Below are 13,952 nucleotides of genomic sequence, written 5' to 3'. Positions count from 1 at the left end.
AACAACAGCGAATTATTTCCGCTTTCTACGCTTTATTCTGGTCTCGTGATAAGGTTTAATTTAAACTGTAACACGGCGTGCCCTTTTATTTACTTCGAGCGACCAGCGCCGAGCCGGCCACTACGTCACAGCGAGATCTACGCGCGCGCGCAGCCGGTTTACCCTGCCCCGAGACCCTGCACGCCGCCGCGTGCGTCACACGCGCTCACCGGCTGGCTATAAAAGGCGTGCGAGCCGGCCTAGAAGTCAGNGGTTAACGGGCAAGGAGATAATATCTTGGATGGTTGACAATCACTTTTCCTACAATTTAACGTTCCACCAAACTCAACACGCTTATAAGATATAGATGACCCACCCACGCTGAACTGTCCCACCAAACTCAATGACAGGGGGGCGCTACCATCGTTCAACTATATGGTTTCCAACATGACAAAAATCGGAACCAGCGATCCGGTATTGACGGTGGCGCCCCACTGTCAATGTCATCGATAGGACAGTCCAGTATTTTGGAACTATAACCTCGCAGCCGCCTGCTCACACTTGACATGACACAACTGATTGACAGTTACTTTTTTCTGCGCATCAGTCGGGTGTTACGTTTAGGAATCACAAACCTTCCGCTCTACAGATTTACAGATAACATAATATTAAGATTGGTACTATTAATCATCAATAATAATTTGCAGCCGACAGATATATTAAAGATGATCCCATATTGTTGTCATTGTCTATATCAGTGTTTAGTGATGACAACAGAGGGCGCATCGGCGGGGGAGCGCGGGGTCCCCGCGCCTACACATAAATACGCTGCCGCAACCGATTCGCTTCGCATCGCTCGCACGGTACGGACGTGCGCTCCGCCTCGCCCGCCCGCTCGCATGCGCTGCGCTCCGAGTTCCTCGAGCTTATCGCCCTCGCTCTGCGAGTCTTGTTTCTGTGGTGTTTTGTCACAATTACGTGGCTTGCCCGCGGCTGCGCTTGGGATACCTAACGGTGATAACGAANTTTTGCTTAATTCACAGTGCCCCATCTCCCACAACCATTTTACGGAAAAATTGCCGCAGACTCATTTTCAAAGTCCTGTATCTATTATTTATGCTCATATAATAAGCTTAAAAATATATAGTAATCATCGGACATATATTCTTGTAGTCCATTAATGAAATAGATTCTTGAATTTCATTACCATTATTGAGTAAAATCTAAAAATAATTTGGCAAATTTGAAGATTAACGTCACATTTTGATCGTGGTTTTTTATTTAAAAACACAGCAATAACTGCAATAAAAGTATCCCAAAATAAAGAATATTCATTGTAGAATTGATTTCTACAGTTATTGTTTAAATATTAGTAACCACTTTGTCAAAATATTGATGTGAATATCAGTATAAATTACAATACGCAAGCCGACATCGATTAGTTTTTCGCTTCGCATCGCTCGCACGGTACGGACGTGCGCTCCGCCTCGCCCGCCCGCTCGCATGCGCTGCGCTCCGAGTTCCTCGAGCTTATCGCCCTCGCTCTGCGAGTCTTGTTTCTGTGGTGTTTTGTCACAATTACGTGGCTTGCCCGCGGCTGCGCTTGGGATACCTAACGGTGATAACGAACAAGCGTAGTTAAACGCCNTCCGAAAAATCTTGGTGGTAGTTTTTGCGATCACGTGGTAATTAAAATATTTTATTGATATTTTTCATTACAGTCTATTTTTACTACAAATTATATTTCAGACGTATACAAATTATATTTCAGACGTAATGAAAAATAAAATTAAGTTATTTTTAGCGATGAAACGAAAACGAATGACGAATATTTTGGAACAGCAAGTTATGTATGTATACCTACTAATATTATAAAGAGGAATAATACTAATAATTTATTTGCCATAAATAGGTGGTTACAGAATAGTTAATAGGATTGACCGGGGTTTGATCCTAGCGGTGGGATTAGCCATTACGGAGCGTGGAAAGAAGAGATAGCGTAGCAAAAGTCTACGTGTTCGGCGAGGATAGATAACCTTTCCATGATGTTGCCTTCGCCATTAGTCGCGCGCAGTTTTGCGGCGATCACAAACATCTCGCCGACATTAATTTGGCCAAAGAAGTCTCTGACCAATTTAATGTCAGCCGCAGGTGAATGTGTAGGCTGGGGCTTGGCCTGAGGGGCCGGGACTTTGTGGGCCGGTGCCTTAGGGGCAGGGGGACTAGAGTTAGGCGCCTTTNCTTCTTCCCTGGAGGTAAACGTCAATGTCATCTCTTCTCTAAATATAATGAGACCGCTCGGACACCGAGCCCACAGCGTGGTAGGGGTGGGGTTGCCCGCTCTTTTGTTTTTTAATACTACTACGCTGAATATTGTGTGCGGATTGGGTTGTCGTACAGGGGTACTACATGGTAAAATAAATCTCTTCGGCGAAAACAGGATAATTTAGATCGAACTTCACTTGGTAAGTTCGTTTGATCATTCAATTATCCATGACAACTTTCAGTTAAACTTACTTGAATCAAATTGCAAGACCCTGCATGCAAGCGGTTGTAGTGGGTACAATTAATGTCACTCAGTTGTGGCCTTTCATAAAGGGCAGAGTTGCTAGCGTGGGAGTTATACGTAGTTCAACTCTGCAGTTATGGTCGAAAAATGAAATAAAGTGCTAGAAAAACAAAGTTCAATGAGAAACCTCATCAGCAAAGTGACCTAAAGTGGCAGTAAAAGGCCAGCAAGGAAAACAGATTTTTCACCGATTGGCAGAATGTTATTGGATGGACGGAAGACCTCATAAAATAGGCAGAAAGCAATTTTATTGATGCATGCCGCTTTAACCAAAAGATTAACGAACGTGGGTGGTTCGGCAACTAACAACAGGATGGTAACTGGCAAGATTATTAAACATAATATCAAGATTATTAACTCAGATTTAAGTCCCTATCAATATTATGAATATTAATTTTCCCTAAGATGAAAGCTGAATGTTTTTTACACATTCCTTTTCATTACTCCCCAATTTACAAGGTACTTTTTTCGTTATAGTATCCAACAATAAGTCTTCAAATACACAACGATGTTTGGTGAACAACGGCCTTTATGTATCAAAGAAAACTGTTTTCCCGGACTGTCTCAGTTCGGTAAAAAAAATAAGATACTTCACGATGAGGTTTTATTTTGTCACGTGTAAGTAAGTGATCTTGTCAAAAACTATGTGGCTTAAAAAAATGATTGGTACTTTTCAATCGATTTTCAGTGTTAAAATTGTAAGCAAAAGTTTTAAAGCAATTAAATACAAATGTATTTTTCTTCTGGGTTATTTTTATGATAACAAAAATTGTTTAGAATTTTTCTTCGCAGTACCTTCAGCAGCAGTTTCATTTCTTGACAACTTCGAAATGCTCTTTTATATTGCCACTATATTCACTTTTTACTTAAAATATATTCAATATAGTGCAGTTCACCGTTGCATAGTCTAATAGATTTACTTGTCAATATGCATCTGTGCCGCTTCCCGGCAACTGAGCGCGAAATCGGGTTAATTCACGTCGGGAACGCTCGATTCCGGACGCTATTCTTGTGTTCGTTATTCGATTTTAAATAATGGAACGCAAATAAAATGCATTTACTCTGTGGAGCTATTGTCACGTGTGTTTAGCGTTACTTAATGGTATGAATACACATATTGTTTTTGAGAGTGAATATAGTTTTCATAGAATCTGGCATAAACATCTTTTTTACATATTTTTTACTAAGGTAAAGGAACTGGTTGGTGTCTTGCTTAAATATGTGCAACAATAATGGATGTTTATCGAACTTACCTACCTATATAGTGTAAGCCAATTTTTTTAGTAAATAGAAAAACTTGATTTCTCGAAAACGGTTCGAGGTAGAAACACTTGGGTGATGGAAAACTGTGCATATTTTCATAAATCTTTAGTCACTAAATATGTGGATCGCTCCATGAAATAGTGGCGAACTCGCCCCCATTACAACTGCTGAAAATGCCACAATGTTAACCTTGATATGATATCGTCTATACATAAACAACGTACATATTTACAGGAGGAGGTAGCCCATCAAGGAAGAGTTTATTTAAAATCGTGCCCTTCGAAAAATGTCCTTGCCCATCAGGATAAGACTGATATCATCAGTCAAGCGGCTTTTCATTTCATAGATACTCCAAGATACTTGTCAACCCGTACGCCTTCCCCTCCAATCGCTATTGGGATCAGGACCATCAATTTTTCCTCCGTTATCTTTTTGTGATACTGATAGAGTGTGGTCTAATGCGATAGAATGATAAATTTCAGTCTCGTGAAAGGGACTTCCGAAAATATGTGCCTTACAATAGATGACTCAATGGGACCTAATGATCTAGTTTTTTTTGCTAAGAAGTATCTGATGTTTTTTAGTTTGGACTATTTTGTTTCGCTAGTGTGGTTTCCCAAAGTAATATTATCCTGAAATCAGAATATAACGACCAAAAGCATGACTTGCATTCCATAGTCCTGTGTGCGTTGTTGAGGCAATCAGTCAGAGTCTACCCAGTAAACGATATTTTATTGTAGAAGTCAGTGACTTAATTGAACCTACTGTTAACTTTGATTAAACTTAATTCATGGCATTACACTAGTGACTGCTTTTAAACATGACGAACAATACAACTAACGATCGATAAATATCCATAAATCTTATTAATAATTGTATGTACCTATATCATTGCCTCTAAGCAGTGTTTTTGTTATGAACGAAGGCGATAGGTACTCATATTAGGTATTTAACGTTTTATGTAAAATAAAACTACATAAGATGCCCGTATTCACAAACGTTACTATAAGGTCTCACAGTGCGCGTGGATGCACAGGGTCATTCGCTTCGCATCGCTCGCACGGTACGGACGTGCGCTCCGCCTCGCCCGCCCGCTCGCATGCGCTGCGCTCCGAGTTCCTCGAGCTTNGACTCGGCGTGACGACAATACAAAACATTTTTCGCGAATCGGTGTTCATACATTCACACAATACATTAGACGCCATGTTGTCATAAACGACATATTATAAAATCGCTGTGATTTAATATTCTTAATCATTAATTTTATGGCAAGTGTCCATCAGGAATCATTGTTCTTACACACAGAATCGTATTATTTCGCTTTCGGGTAGTAATATGTCAAAATTGTTGGTTTTTTAGGCGAACAATGTATGGAGAACGAACATTGTCCTTTGGCATAGAGATAGTTTGAGTCCCGGGAAAGAACATAGGATAGTTTTTATCCCGGTTTTTGAAACAGGGACGCGCGCTATCGCGCGTCTGTCACAGAAAAACTTTATCAAGTTTTTCTGTGACAGACAAAATTCCACGCGGGCGAAGCCGCGGGCGGAAAGCTAGTTCACTATAAAATTCTTAATTTTCTAATCAAAACAGAATCTCCAATATCTAACCACGTTACCTTATTGCGTTAAAAATACGCGAGCCTTAAGAGCGGCAGGGCGGGTGTAAATTTCACCAACTACCCGCCGGGCGGGGCCACGACACGTTAGATTAATCGCGTTAGTGTGAGCCCGCAAAATGTTTGCCCCCGAATAAACTCCCAACGAAGTTGTTTGGTGCCGAGTGAAGTGGATTAGTGATTTTAAAAACTGAGATGAGAAACTTGATGTTGTGATGTCATTATAAAAAAGAAATAAACGGATTTTAGGAGTTAGAGTCAATTTTGTTTTGAAAAATGTGTTGTTGTTAGAAAAGAAAGCGTCTTTGGATCACAAAGTAATTTTGCATGAAGAAACAATGTAAAAAAAACAACTTCTAATAAAGTTAATAAGCAATGGGGAGAATTAAGTTATATTTGGAGTTTTCTTCTTATAATCTCACTAAATAATAAAACAAACCTGCATTGGGGCCGAAGTTAGCACCTATTTGGGACTTGGTAAACGTACTTTATTCTGCATGTTAGAGACAATTCCAGTATATCCAACTAAAGCACTAACTTATTTACCTGCTCATAAGCTCTTTTTCCCATCTCTTATTTTCACACTTGACTAAATCTTAACTCCTTACCATAATATCCTTTGCACCTTACCGCTTTTGTCCTGGCCCCACTGTCATCCCGCGCTGCCTAATAAATTAGCCACCGCTATTGTGTGGGCTCACTTAGTGGCAGACTTATTTACCTGGTCCACAGGGACCTGGCCAGAATGTATGTCTGATAGCTGTCCACACTTTGGTCGGCCGACAATTTTGCAGATGGAAATAAATGACTTTGGGTGCATTGCAACGCCTGATACAATTTCAACAGCAAATATTCGGATGTGAAATTTTGCTTTGGCAATTTTGGTAGTTGTTTGCAGATTGCAATTTTACTGTTACTAGCTTTTAGCGTTGTTGGTAATTTTGTCATTATGTACGGTAGGTAGTGGATGATTATTAGATAAATATTTCTGGATAAAAAGTAGCAGCTTTGATAAATTACTGTACTTATATGTCGAATATACCTATATAAAAACACCTTACACCTTACACGATGATGAAACATTTACCAGACTTAAAAAAAAATACCAAATCGACCAAAATCTGAGTCAGTAAAAACATTTCTATTCTAAATGTTTTTTTTTTATCATGAAGTCTACTTAGCTTAATAGTAGGAATTTTGAGCAATCCATTAGTATTATGAGACTTAGTGAAGCGAAATAATTTTCCGTAACAGTTTAGAAATACCGTACTAATCGTAAATAAAGTAAAAATATAAAGAAAATTTCAAAAATCGAATAAGCTATCAACAGCGAGAGAACAAGCCCTATTCTCTTAAAAAGATGACGTCACAACTGCCTCAAAATATGTAGATTAAGCCAACTCCAAAATAAAACCGGCTATTGTGAAAGAAAATTCTGGGCAACAAGGAAATCCCCCACGTGACCACTCGACGGAATTTAACCCGGCCCGGGACAATCCGGGTACACGGTCGAAATATCGGGGAGCGACGTAAAACAGATAAAGTGTCATTTTTAGATTCATGATTTTACCTAAAGTATAAATATCTAAATATTATTTTATAACTTAAATGTGACTGACTGACTGACAAAGTGATCTATCAACGCACAGCCCAACCAAACCACTGGACGGATCGGGCTGAAATTTGGCATGCAGGTAGATGTTATAACGTAAGCATCCGCTAAGAAAGGATTTTACGAAACTCTAACCCTAAGGGGGTAAAACGGGATCCACGCGTTCGAAGTCGCGGGTGGCCGTTAGTTATTAAGATAGTAAGTACAATGAAGTTACCCTACAGACAATTATAGAAGGTGAAGTCTTGTTAATATGTTACGTACTATGTTAGCAGCACACACATAAAAGGAAACAAACCTAAAACATTAAAGATCTTATCTGGTTAAAAGTATGAATTTTCTCTCAGATGTTACATCGACTGAATGTAACATAATTATAGAGTAGGTACTAAGTAAGCATGCTCATTGCTGATAACTTCTTATCTTATTATGAGATCAGATTGGAGATCAAACGCTAAAAAAGTTATGGAGGCGTTGACCGCCTCTGTGGTCTACTGGTAAGACCACCTGCTTCAGACGCAGAGGTCCCGGGTTCTATTCCCAGTGGGGCAGATTTTTCTTTTCAGTTTGGTTGGTGGTAGGGCTTGTTCTAAGTCCGCCTGGCTAGCTACCACCATCTTACGTAAGTCTATCGCCATAACAACAATGTTAACAGCATTGTGGTGTTCCGGCAGTTAGAGGTAAGATAGCCAGTTCCTCCGTGGTTAAGGATTCCGGGTGAAGCTCACTTCCACCTTCGGCCTGATCATTACTTACCATCAGGTGAGATACAGGCCAAGACCTTCCTCGTTGTGGATAAAAAAAAAGTTAAGAATTATTTTCCGCAGTTGTCCGGTTTTTCGTATCACCCTTCAATACTTGAGGGTACTAGTACGTACAGTCAGCTCATTTGGCTACACAATTCTCTAGCAAAATAGCTCCTATCAGAACTGAATAAGAACACTGTAAGCTTGATGTGCCCTGTACATCCCATAGGATGCGATACTCTTTATGCCGGATTAAATTCCCGTGCCAGACTTGGGACGACTCGATGAGTTCATTTCTAGAGCAGATGAATTTTGGGTGCACGCCGATATTATTTCGCAATTTATTTTTTACGTTTGAAATTGCAGGGAACTCGAATGTTCGGGATTAGGGAGTTTGGGGTTCGCTAATTGCTATCGATATGAAGCTATTGATATTTTTACATTAATGGCTTAGTCATGAATATCATGTGTTATGCAGTTATTTTGTGAGTGGGCTGAACTTTTATAAAGTAGTTAAGTCAACTCTAAAAAAGTAAAAAAATAAATGACTAAAAATACAGTGTGAGTCACGTTAAAGTGTACATATGAAAGTAGATGAAACTAGACCTATTTTTATCGACAAAAAAGAGGTCAAAAATTTTTTGAGATTTTTTTTTAATTTTTTATAGAATTTTTTTTCTTCCAATTACTTATTGTAAAGAAAACGTAATAACTTTTCAATTAAGCCGTATATCCTGATAAAAAAAAAACAGTAATAATGCTTAATTACAGGCAATACTAAAAAAATACATAAAATACACAAAAAAGACCCACAAATAATAAAAAAATATACTTTTTGAAAAAAATCAGCTTTTAAATTCGTGTTTTTTTGGTTATTTGATAAATTTCTCCAAAAAATGCCCCTATAACCAGTGGTTTTTATTACTTTGTATTATTCTCTATCGTATTACCTTCGTAAAACCAAAAATCGCATGTCTCTATCCCTATCACAACGTTTGCAATGATCGTTTGAACTAAGCCTCTCCGGGCGCGCCATTCAACGCTACGTTAACAACGAAACTGAAAATGGCTCTAGATTTGTCATTTTGATAAAGACAAGTTAGATTTCAAATAAAAACAAAAGATTTCGAAGTAAAATAAGCATTTTAGTTAAAATTAAAATTGTCTCTACATGTAGCGGAGAATAATGTTGTGACAGGCCTCTGTTCAAACGATCATAGCAAATGTTGTGATAGGGATAGAGACATGCGATTTTTGGTTTTACAAAGATAATACGATAGAGAATAATACAAAGTAATAAAAACCGCCTGTTATAGGGGCATTTTTTGGAGAAATTTATCAAATAACCAAAAAACACGAATTTAAAAGCAGATTTTTTTTCAAAAAGTATAATTTTTTATTATTTGTTGGCATTTTTTGTGTATTTTATGTATTTTTTTAGTATTGCCTGTTATTTAGCATTATTACTGTTTTTATTTTATCAGGATATGCCGCTTAGTTTAAAAGTTATTACGTTTTCTTTACAATAAGTAATTGGAAGAAAAAAAATTCTATAAAAAATTAAAAAAAAATCTCAAAAATTTTTTGACCTCTTTTTTGTCGATAAAAATAGGTCTAGTTTCATATATTTTCATATGTACACTTTAACGTGACTCACACTGTAGAATGATGATAGGGATGCAGAAAGTATAGATTCTTGAATCAAATCACCATACACCAATAACTTCGTTATGCAAAATAGGTATCGTGATCCCCGATTTTATGCACCTCTAATGAGTAGTTTTTGTTCTAAGTATTTACTCTAGATTGATACACATGTGCAAAGGTCAGATTAAGCCATAAAACCCCTCCTATGGTGGCAAAAAATTGTCTAAACAAATCACCAGTGCTAATATTGATCGGTCAAAAGTAAATAATAATTTATGTTATAAAATCTGTTCCCGATTTATACACTGTCATGAAAACTCTAAGAATCTTTACCTAATTACCCAGCCACCGCGATCAAAGCGAGCGTTTTAAATATTGACATCACGAAATAAAGTTTTAATTACTCTCCAAACTCCTCAACCCTTCGCCGATTAAAATCACATGGGGAGAAGTTCTGTTTGCCTTCAAATCTGCCAAACATCCCGGATCAAATGAATCCGGGATACAAGTTCAAAAGTTAATAGACATAATTTAACAGTTTTCCTTTGTTTCGAACACATCGGCTGTTTTGTTTTGTTCTTTGATTACTTAATGAGACTTACGAGTAAGTCCTGAAAGTTCTTTTGGAGGCTAAAGAGTCCTGACAGCGTTGTTTCGTTTGTCAGTCGATGTTTCGTCACTTAGACAAGCTTAGTTGTTTTTGTTTACATAAATTATAATACATATAGCTAGCAACTTAAGAGTCAGGAAAATATTTCGTTCGTTAGTTTCAGCCAAATCATGCTAGACAAAGGCCTCCCCCAAGGATCTTCATAACGACCGGTCCTGAACGACTGATCCGAGCCGCCCGCATGCAGGCACCTCCTGAGACCTTCACCAGATCGTCGGTCCACACTACGTCTTCCGGCCCATGGTCACCAATTGATTTTAACCCTGTCAAAAAAAAAGTTTATTCAAACATTTTCTGATGATTTTCATGAAAATGTATAATCTTATATCTCACTAATAATGTCACAATACTTAATTATTAGGACACCCTAATGATTGACTCTACTAATTTACTTCGTCGTTTCAGCCAAATGACGTCCACTGCTGGACAAAGGCCTCCCCCAAGGTTTTCCACAATGAACGGTCCTGCGCTGCCCGCATCCAGGCTCTTACCTTTCATCATCATCATCAACAGCCCTTTACAGTCCACTGCTGGACTATGAGCCTCCTCCACTATAGTGGAGGGTTTTGCCATAATCTCCACGCTAGGCAGGCGGGTTGGAGATCGCAGTTTAAAAGATTGATGTTTTTCTTACCTTTACCAGTACTTATTTACTTATTTGGTAAAAAATATGAACCTACATTTGATAAAAATATGAAGATTCATTCAAACTAATTTCGTTTAACACTAACATTTCCCAAAAACCTTAACTCACAATTTACTTAAGCTAAATCTCCACTTAGAAAGCGAGCAAGACCGTGAACTCATATGCATGCAAAGTAGAATCATAAAGAACATCTGTAAAATGAAATGTAACACAAGTTGACCCCACGAACCAGTAAATTTCAACTTATTTTCATAGAAAAAGGGGGGTCCAAACATTTATTATGGCGATAAATTTTAAGGAACATTATTTCCACAAAGCTAGCTTGACGCTAAAAGTGTGTTTGGAAAGGCGAAAGGAGGGAATGCGATTGGTGTTGCAATGAATTTATGGCACCCCATAATGGGGTGATTTACGAATAAATGTTTACCGTTAAATCGGGTATGCGTTTGTTAAAAATGTCGTTCGGATAATATTGGTTTAGGGATAAAGGCACTTGGGTGTTCGCTTTGGATTTGGGTACATTTATTTTATGTTTATGCATTCCTATGTCGTTATTATGCTAACAAGCTTAGAGGGGATGTAGTTAATATTTGGTTAATAATAATCAATTAATCGTAATTAAATAAAATACAAGAAGATGTAATTTAAAAAAAAATTGTGTGTATTTCCATAGATCTTTAAAATCAAGGGAGTCGACATTACATCAGTCAGACATTTTGGTTGCAAAGTCGCATTTACCTTGATCACAGCACTCAGCAGCATAATAGCATCTGAAATCATACAAATAACTTCCGAATCCCTTTGTCATACTTTCTGTAGGGTTTTTCATTTTGATTCGTCTTTACTCGTACCTCAACATACGTGGTTTTTATCCTCAGGATGTTTATAAGAGCCATGGAGATCGGTATCTTCAAACGATCATAAACGGATTAGTAACTAAGGTAACCTATTTCAAAACATCAATAAGCTGAGTCGGTAGGTTTAAAACCCTCTTCTCCTTCATTAAGCCGGCTGAAGTACTTATAATTCCTTGTAGAATCACTCCTACATTGGTCCAGAGTTGAAAATTGCCGTAAAGAGGTTCCAAGTGGCGACGCGGGAGTGGCGGCGGCCATTTTGAGCTCTTGTGCCAAGAGGATAATCGGCTGAGGAACAAATTGCTGAGGGAATGGGTGCGATAATTAATAATGTTATACCTTCAACTTTGTTATATGGGTTCATTTCTGTAAAGTATTTTATTTCCAAGTAGGTTAATTATGTTTTTAACGTACAGACTTTTTACTTAGTCCGTCAATTACATTATCAAAAAATATTGGACACGTATATTTTTATTTGTCAATCAAACAAGTAATTACGAAGGTTATGACGCGTTAAAGTTCCTCGTGACGTCACAAAGTACTGCACTTTTAAACACGCTTTGACGGCACGGCATCTTAAAAACGGGTAATAGCTCCGATTTTGCAACAAAAATAGGGATGTTTCCTGCGTAAAAAAGCAAGAGCTTGAACTAGTCCGTCGGTTAACTTTTCAAAAAATACTCGACACGTGTCGTATTTTTCACTTTTTCAAACTAATGAAAATTGAAAGAGATAAAGCGCGCCAAAATTCTAAGTAAGATGCCCGTGACGTCAAAGCGTGTTTAAAAGTGCAGTACTTTGTGACGTCACGAGGAACTTTAACGCGTCATAACCTTCGTAACTACTTGTTTGATTGACAAATAAAAATATACGTGTCCAATATTTTTTGATAATGTAATTGACGGACTAAACGTTTTTTTTTTTCATGAAACTAGCAGTAGTCTGATGGATTGTCGAATGTAAGTACCTATCATTAGCTCACAGCTTATAAGATACACACCTGCAATGCAGTTAATAAGGGAGAGTCCGCTAATTTGGACCAGTTTTTTTCAATCCCATTTTACACATAGTTTTCTTTTGTTTTTGCTAATGTCCATGGTATATAATAAAAGATAAATTATTCAACTTACTATTTCATAAGTATTAATTAACATGATTGTTGTATATTTAGCACAAATCAACAAAATACGAGCTCAGAGCTTCGGTCCAATTTAGCCAACCGGTTCGATAATTTGTACCACAGGGTTACTAAATTGGATTTCAATAAATTTCAAGCCTATAAAAAAACTATGGCAAAATATTATATGATANTTTAACTATGTAAACGAAAATAAAAAACGATACAAAATTGAAACAAAACGAAAACTATTTTACAACTATCATGTTTCGGAGGCCGTCCGTCGTGCACAGATTATCACCCCGAACACGTTAAAGGGTAACACTGGCCAGACTGGGGAGTTGGGCCAGTGGGGAGTAGGCCAAATCATTCATTTGCCTCTGGTAGAGAGGGTTGGAGACTAAAGGATCTGATGATAACATGGTAATTACTAATTATTATTATGAATGTAAAAGACAGGTTTGCTTAGCTGAAAACCCGTAAAATTCCCTACTGAAAAAACTGATGTAAATGACACATTTCTTTCCTTTACTTTGTGTAGATTTATTTTAACGTCTCCTATGAAAATAAATCTCGTCGTGTGACATCAAAATGTGACAAAATACGTGAATACTGATTAGAGCAAACTTATGCTTAGTGATAGATTTAACATAATATACAAAGCTTACATAAAATGTTGAAAATAATTTTTTACCATTGAATTTGATTGAAATAGAGTTATGCCCGTTTTCACCATCAATCCCTAATTTTTACGTAACCCCTAAGGTAACAAATAATATGAATTTTGTTTTCATAAGGGTCACTTAAACATTAGGGTTTGATGGTGAAAACGGGCATTAATCTCCTAGATTTACTTATTTCTGTCTAGGATCGCAAGTTATTTGATATTTCCTGAAATATTTTAGACATTAGAAAGTTTCTATTACCCTGAAACTAATTGTACACCGTAGCTCGTTGAGGTCTACAGACGAGCATCTGAGGCCGGTCGATGACCGCTCGAGCGTTAGGGTGACGAGGGGCTAAGATGGCGCTTCACTTTTTAGAACAACGTTGAGTTTTAAAAGCTTATTTTTTTTTACACTTTAACGAGGGAAATAACATACGTCCAATGTGTTTTTTATGCAAAACAAGACATACATTTAACCGCCATCTTAAATATTATGTGAGATGCTGTTCGGATTATAGTGTTCGGGAAAGACAGCAGCAGGTAGCGAATTCCAGCGTTTGA

The 13,952-nt window shown here is 37.6% G+C and overlaps 1 long non-coding RNA gene across 1 annotated transcript; it reads right to left on the bottom strand.

Annotated features, from left to right (window-relative positions):
* Positions 1-818: 818 nt before the first annotated feature.
* On the bottom strand, positions 819-1,626 carry LOC114353489 (uncharacterized). Its single transcript, XR_003655936.1, has 2 exons — positions 1,592-1,626; positions 819-987 (listed from the first exon to the last, which is right to left on the bottom strand). It is a non-coding gene; the product is annotated as an uncharacterized LOC114353489 (long non-coding RNA).
* Between the last annotated feature and the right edge of the window lie 12,326 nt (positions 1,627-13,952).

This window comes from Ostrinia furnacalis, unplaced genomic scaffold (assembly GCF_004193835.3).
Source record: "Ostrinia furnacalis isolate ACB-3 unplaced genomic scaffold, ASM419383v2 OfSCF1700, whole genome shotgun sequence".
Taxonomy (NCBI): Eukaryota; Metazoa; Arthropoda; class Insecta; order Lepidoptera; family Crambidae; genus Ostrinia; species Ostrinia furnacalis.
This window is presented reverse-complemented; position numbering and strand designations above follow the sequence as displayed.